We start from the raw sequence: 6,342 nt of genomic DNA, 5'->3' as shown, positions 1-6,342 counted from the left end.
GCCTGCCTTTCCCCAGTGCTCTGCAAGCTCTCCAGGGCAACAGCAAATCTGGACTCTGTGCTTTCTTTTATACAGAACAAGCGTTAGTGTTTTCTGCAGAAAAGCGATTCTGCGAAAAATTGTGAACATTTCTGGTTCCCGCGCACAGCGAAGGTGCTAGCAGGGAATTCTCTGCCTGCCTTTCCCCAGTGCTCTGCAAGCTCTCCAGGGCAACAGCAAATCTGGACTCTGTGCTTTCTTTTATACAGAACAAGCGTTAGTGTTTTCTGCAGAAAAGCGATTCTGCGAGAAATTGTGAACACTTCTCCTTCCCGCGCACAGCGAAGGTGCTAGCAGGGAATTCTCTGCCTGCCTTTCCCCAGTGCTCTGCAAGCTCTCCAGGGCAAGAGGAATTCTGGGGCTCTGTGCTTCATTTCGTCCTGAATAAGCGTTAGTGTTTTCTGCAGAAAAAGCCATTCTGCGAAGCAAATGCGAATTGTTCTCCTTCCCGTGCACAGCGAAGGTGCTAGCAGGGAATTCTCTGCCTGCCTTTCCCCAGTGCTCTGCAAGATCTCCAGGGCAAGAGCAATTCTGGACTCTGGTCTTTCTTTTATACAGAACAAGCGTTAGTGTTTTCTGCAGAAAAGCGATTCTGCGAAAAATTGTGAACACTTCTCCTTCCTGTGCACAGAGAAGGTGCTAGCAGGGAATTCTCTGCCTGCCTTTCCCCAGTGCTCTGCAAGCTCTGCAGCGCAATAGCAAATCTGGGGCTCTGTGCTTTCTTTCATCCTGAACAAGCGTTAGTGTTCTTTGCAGAAAAACGATTCTGCGAAAAATTGTGAACAGTTCTCCTTCCCGTGCACAGCGGAGGTGCTAGCAGGGAATTCTCTGCCTGCCTTTCCCCAGTGCTCTGCAAGCTCTCCAGGGCAAGAGCAAATCTGGGGCTCTGTGCTTTCTTTCATCCTGAACAAGCGTTAGTGTTCTTTGCAGAAAAACGATTCTGCGAAAAAATGTGAAAATTTCTCCTTCCTGTGCACAGAGAAGGTGCTAGCAGGGAATTCTCTGCCTGCCTTTCCCCAGTGCTCTGCAAGCTCTCCAGGGCAACAGCAAATCTGGACTCTGTGCTTTCTTTTATACAGAACAAGCGTTAGTGTTTTCTGCAGAAAAACGATTCTGCGCAATTTTGTGAACAGTTCTTCCCGCGCACAGCGAAGGTGCTAGCAGGGAATTCTCTGCCTGCCTTTCCCCAGTGCTCTGCAAGCTCTGCAGCGCAATAGCAAATCTGGGGCTCTGTGCTTTCTTTCATCCTGAACAAGCGTTAGTGTTCTTTGCAGAAAAACGATTCTGCGAAAAAATGTGAACATTTCTCCTTCCCGTGCACAGCGGAGGTGCTAGCAGGGAATTCTCTGCCTGCCATTCCCCAGTGCTCTGCAAGCTCTCCAGGGCAACAGCAAATCTGGACTCTGTGCTTTCTTTTATACAGAACAAGCGTTAGTGTTTTCTGCAGAAAAGCGATTCTGCGAAAAATTGTGAACATTTCTGGTTCCCGCGCACAGCGAAGGTGCTAGCAGGGAATTCTCTGCCTGCCTTTCCCCAGTGCTCTGCAAGCTCTCCAGGGCAACAGCAAATCTGGACTCTGTGCTTTCTTTTATACAGAACAAGCGTTAGTGTTTTCTGCAGAAAAGCGATTCTGCGAGAAATTGTGAACACTTCTCCTTCCCGCGCACAGCGAAGGTGCTAGCAGGGAATTCTCTGCCTGCCTTTCCCCAGTGCTCTGCTAGCTCTCCAGGGCAACAGCAAATCTGGACTCTGTGCTTTCTTTTATACAGAACAAGCGTTAGTGTTTTCTGCAGAAAAGCGATTCTGCGAAAAATTGTGAACATTTCTCCTTCCCGCGCACAGCGAAGGTGCTAGCAGGGAATTCTCTGCCTGCCTTTCCCCAGTGCTCTGCAAGCTCTCCAGGGCAACAGCAAATCTGGACTCTGTGCTTTCTTTTATACAGAACAAGCGTTAGTGTTTTCTGCAGAAAAGCGATTCTGCGAGAAATTGTGAACACTTTTCCTTCCCGTGCACAGCGAAGGTGCTAGCAGGGAATTCTCTGCCTGCCTTTCCCCAGTGCTCTGCAAGCTCTCCAGGGCAAGAGGAATTCTGGGGCTCTGTGCTTCATTTCGTCCTGAATAAGCGTTAGTGTTTTCTGAGCAAAAGCCATTCTGCGAAGCAAATGCGAATTGTTCTCCTTCCCGTGCACAGCGAAGGTGCTAGCAGGGAATTCTCTGCCTGCCTTTCCCCAGTGCTCTGCAAGCTCTCCAGGGCAAGAGCAAATCTGGGGCTCTGTGCTTTCTTTCATCCTGAACAAGCGTTAGTGTTCTTTGCAGAAAAACGATTCTGCGAAAAAATGTGAAAATTTCTCCTTCCTGTGCACAGAGAAGGTGCTAGCAGGGAATTCTCTGCCTGCCTTTCCCCAGTGCTCTGCAAGCTCTCCAGGGCAACAGCAAATCTGGACTCTGTGCTTTCTTTTATACAGAACAAGCGTTAGTGTTTTCTGCAGAAAAACGATTCTGCGAAATTTTGTGAATAGTTCTTCCCGCGCACAGCGAAGGTGCTAGCAGGGAATTCTCTGCCTGCCTTTCCCCAGTGCTCTGCAAGCTCTGCAGCGCAATAGCAAATCTGGGGCTCTGTGCTTTCTTTCATCCTGAACAAGCGTTAGTGTTCTTTGCAGAAAAGCGATTCTGCGAAAAATTGTGAACATTTCTGGTTCCCGCGCACAGCGAAGGTGCTAGCAGGGAATTCTCTGCCTGCCTTTCCCCAGTGCTCTGCAAGCTCTCCAGGGCAACAGCAAATCTGGACTCTGTGCTTTCTTTTATACAGAACAAGCGTTAGTGTTTTCTGCAGAAAAGCGATTCTGCGAGAAATTGTGAACACTTCTCCTTCCCGCGCACAGCGAAGGTGCTAGCAGGGAATTCTCTGCCTGCCTTTCCCCAGTGCTCTGCAAGCTCTCCAGGGCAACAGCAAATCTGGACTCTGTGCTTTCTTTTATACAGAACAAGCGTTAGTGTTTTCTGCAGAAAAGCGATTCTGCGAAAAATTGTGAACATTTCTCCTTCCCGCGCACAGCGAAGGTGCTAGCAGGGAATTCTCTGCCTGCCTTTCCCCAGTGCTCTGCAAGCTCTCCAGGGCAACAGCAAATCTGGACTCTGTGCTTTCTTTTATACAGAACAAGCGTTAGTGTTTTCTGCAGAAAAGTGATTCTGCGAGAAATTGTGAACACTTTTCCTTCCCGCGCACAGCGAAGGTGCTAGCAGGGAATTCTCTGCCTGCCTTTCCCCAGTGCTCTGCAAGCTCTCCAGGGCAAGAGGAATTCTGGGGCTCTGTGCTTCATTTCGTCCTGAATAAGCGTTAGTGTTTTCTGCAGAAAAAGCCATTCTGCGAAGCAAATGCGAATTGTTCTCCTTCCCGTGCACAGCGAAGGTGCTAGCAGGGAATTCTCTGCCTGCCTTTCCCCAGTGCTCTGCAAGCTCTCCAGGGCAAGAGCAAATCTGGGGCTCTGTGCTTTCTTTCATCCTGAACGAGCGTTAGTGTTCTTTGCAGAAAAACGATTCTGCGAAAAAATGTGAACATTTCCCCTTCCCGTGCACAGCGGAGGTTCTAGCAGGGAATTCTCTGCCTGCCTTTCCCCAGTGCTCTGCAAGCTCTCCAGGGCAAGAGCAAATCTGGGGCTCTGTGCTTTCTTTCATCCTGAACAAGCGTTAGTGTTCTTTGCAGAAAAACGATTCTGCGAAAAAATGTGAACTTTTCTCCTTCCTGTGCACAGCGAAGGTGCTAGCAGGGAATTCTCTGCCTGCCTTTCCCCAGTGCTCTGCAAGCTCTCCAGGGCAAGAGCAATTCTGGGGCTCTGTGCTTCATTTCGTCCTGAATAAGCGTTAGTGTTTTCTGCGCAAAAGCGACTCTGCGAAGCAAATGCGAATTGTTCTCCTTCCCGTGCACAGCGAAGGTGCTAGCAGGGAATTCTCTGCCTGCCTTTCCCCAGTGCTCTGCAAGCTCTCCAGTGCAATAGCAAATCTGGGGCTCTGTGCTTTCTTTCATCCTGAACAAGCGTTAGTGTTCTTTGCAGAAAAACGATTCTGCGAAAAAATGTGAACATTTCTCCTTCCTGTGCACAGAGAAGGTGCTAGCAGGGAATGCTCTGCCTGCCTTTCCCCAGTGCTCTGCAAGCTCTCCAGGGCAACAGCAAATCTGGACTCTGTGCTTTCTTTTATACAGAACAAGCGTTAGTGTTTTCTGCAGAAAAGCGATTCTGCGAAAAATTGTGAACACTTTTCCTTCCCGCGCACAGCGAAGGTGCTAGCAGGGAATTCTCTGCCTGCCTTTCCCCAGTGCTCTGCAAGCTCTCCAGGGCAACAGCAAATCTGGACTCTGTGCTTTCTTTTATACAGAACAAGCGTTAGTGTTTTCTGCAGAAAAGCGATTCTGCGAGAAATTGTGAACACTTTTCCTTCCCGCGCACAGCGAAGGTGCTAGCAGGGAATTCTCTGCCTGCCTTTCCCCAGTGCTCTGCAAGCTCTCCAGGGCAAGAGGAATTCTGGGGCTCTGTGCTTCATTTCGTCCTGAATAAGCGTTAGTGTTTTCTGCACAAAAGCGGTTCTGCGAAGCAAATGCGAATTGTTCTCCTTCCCGTGCACAGCGAAGGTGCTAGCAGGGAATTCTCTGCCTGCCTTTCCCCAGTGCTCTGCAAGCTCTCCAGGGCAACAGCAAATCTGGGGCTCTGTGCTTTCTTTCATCCTGAACGAGCGTTAGTGTTCTTTGCAGAAAAACGATTCTGCGAAAAAATGTGAACATTTCCCCTTCCCGCGCACAGCGGAGGTGCTAGCAGGGAATTCTCTGCCTGCCTTTCCCCAGTGCTCTGCAAGCTCTCCAGGACAATAGCAAATCTGGGCCTCTGTGCTTTCTTTCATCCTGAACGAGCGTTAGTGTTCTTTGCAGAAAAACGATTCTGCGAAAAAATGTGAACATTTCTCCTTCCTGTGCACAGAGAAGGTGCTAGCAGGAAATGCTCTGGCTGCCTTTCCCCAGTGCTCTGCAAGCTCTCCAGGGCAAGAGCAATTCTGGGGCTCTGTGCTTCATTTCGTCCTGAATAAGCGTTAGTGTTTTCTGCGCAAAAGCGACTCTGCGAAGCAAATGCGAATTGTTCTCCTTCCCGTGCACAGCGAAGGTGCTAGCAGGGAATTCTCTGCCTGCCTTTCCCCAGTGCTCTGCAAGCTCTGCAGCGCAATAGTAAATCTGGGGCTCTGCGCTTTCTTTCATCCTGAACAAGCGTTAGTGTTCTTTGCAGAAAAACGATTCTGCGAAAAAATGTGAACATTTCTCCTTCTTGTGCACAGAGAAGGTGCTAGCAGGGAATTCTCTGCCTGCCTTTCCCCAGCGCTCTGCAAGCTCTCCAGGGCAAGAGGAATTCTGGGGCTCTGTGCTTCATTTCGTCCTGAATAAGCGTTAGTGTTTTCTGCACAAAAGCGACTCTGTGAAGCAAATGTGAATTGTTCTCCTTCCCGCGCACAGCGAAGGTGCTAGCAGGGAATTCTCTGCCTGCCTTTCCCCAGTGCTCTGCAAGCTCTCCAGGGCAAGAGGAATTCTGGGGCTCTGTGCTTCATTTCGTCCTGAATAAGCGTTAGTGTTTTCTGCAGAAAAAGCCATTCTGCGAAGCAAATGCGAATTGTTCTCCTTCCCGTGCACAGCGAAGGTGCTAGCAGGGAATTCTCTGCCTGCCTTTCCCCAGTGCTTGGCAAGCTCTCCAGGGCAAGAGCAAATCTGGAGCTCTGTGCTTTCTTTCATCCTGAACGAGCGTTAGTGTTCTTTGCAGAAAAACGATTCTGCGAAAAAATGTGAACATTTCCCCTTCCCGTGCACAGCGGAGGTGCTAGCAGGGAATTCTCTGCCTGCCTTTCCCCAGTGCTCTGCAAGCTCTCCAGGGCAAGAGCAAATCTGGGGCTCTGTGCTTTCTTTCATCCTGAACAAGCGTTAGTGTTCTTTGCAGAAAAACGATTCTGCGAAAAAATGTGAACTTTTCTCCTTCCTGTGCACAGCGAAGGTGCTAGCAGGGAATTCTCTGCCTGCCTTTCCCCAGTGCTCTGCAAGCTCTCCAGGGCAAGAGCAATTCTGGGGCTCTGTGCTTCATTTCGTCCTGAATAAGCGTTAGTGTTTTCTGCGCAAAAGCGACTCTGCGAAGCAAATGCGAATTGTTCTCCTTCCCGTGCACAGCGAAGGTGCTAGCAGGGAATTCTCTGCCTGCCTTTCCCCAGTGCTCTGCAAGCTCTCCAGTGCAATAGCAAATCTGGGGCTCTGTGCTTTCTTTCATCCTGAACAAGCGTT

Source organism: Strix uralensis, chromosome 1 (assembly GCF_047716275.1).
Source record: "Strix uralensis isolate ZFMK-TIS-50842 chromosome 1, bStrUra1, whole genome shotgun sequence".
NCBI lineage: Eukaryota > Metazoa > Chordata > Aves > Strigiformes > Strigidae > Strix > Strix uralensis.
Note: the sequence above shows the minus strand (reverse complement) of the source record.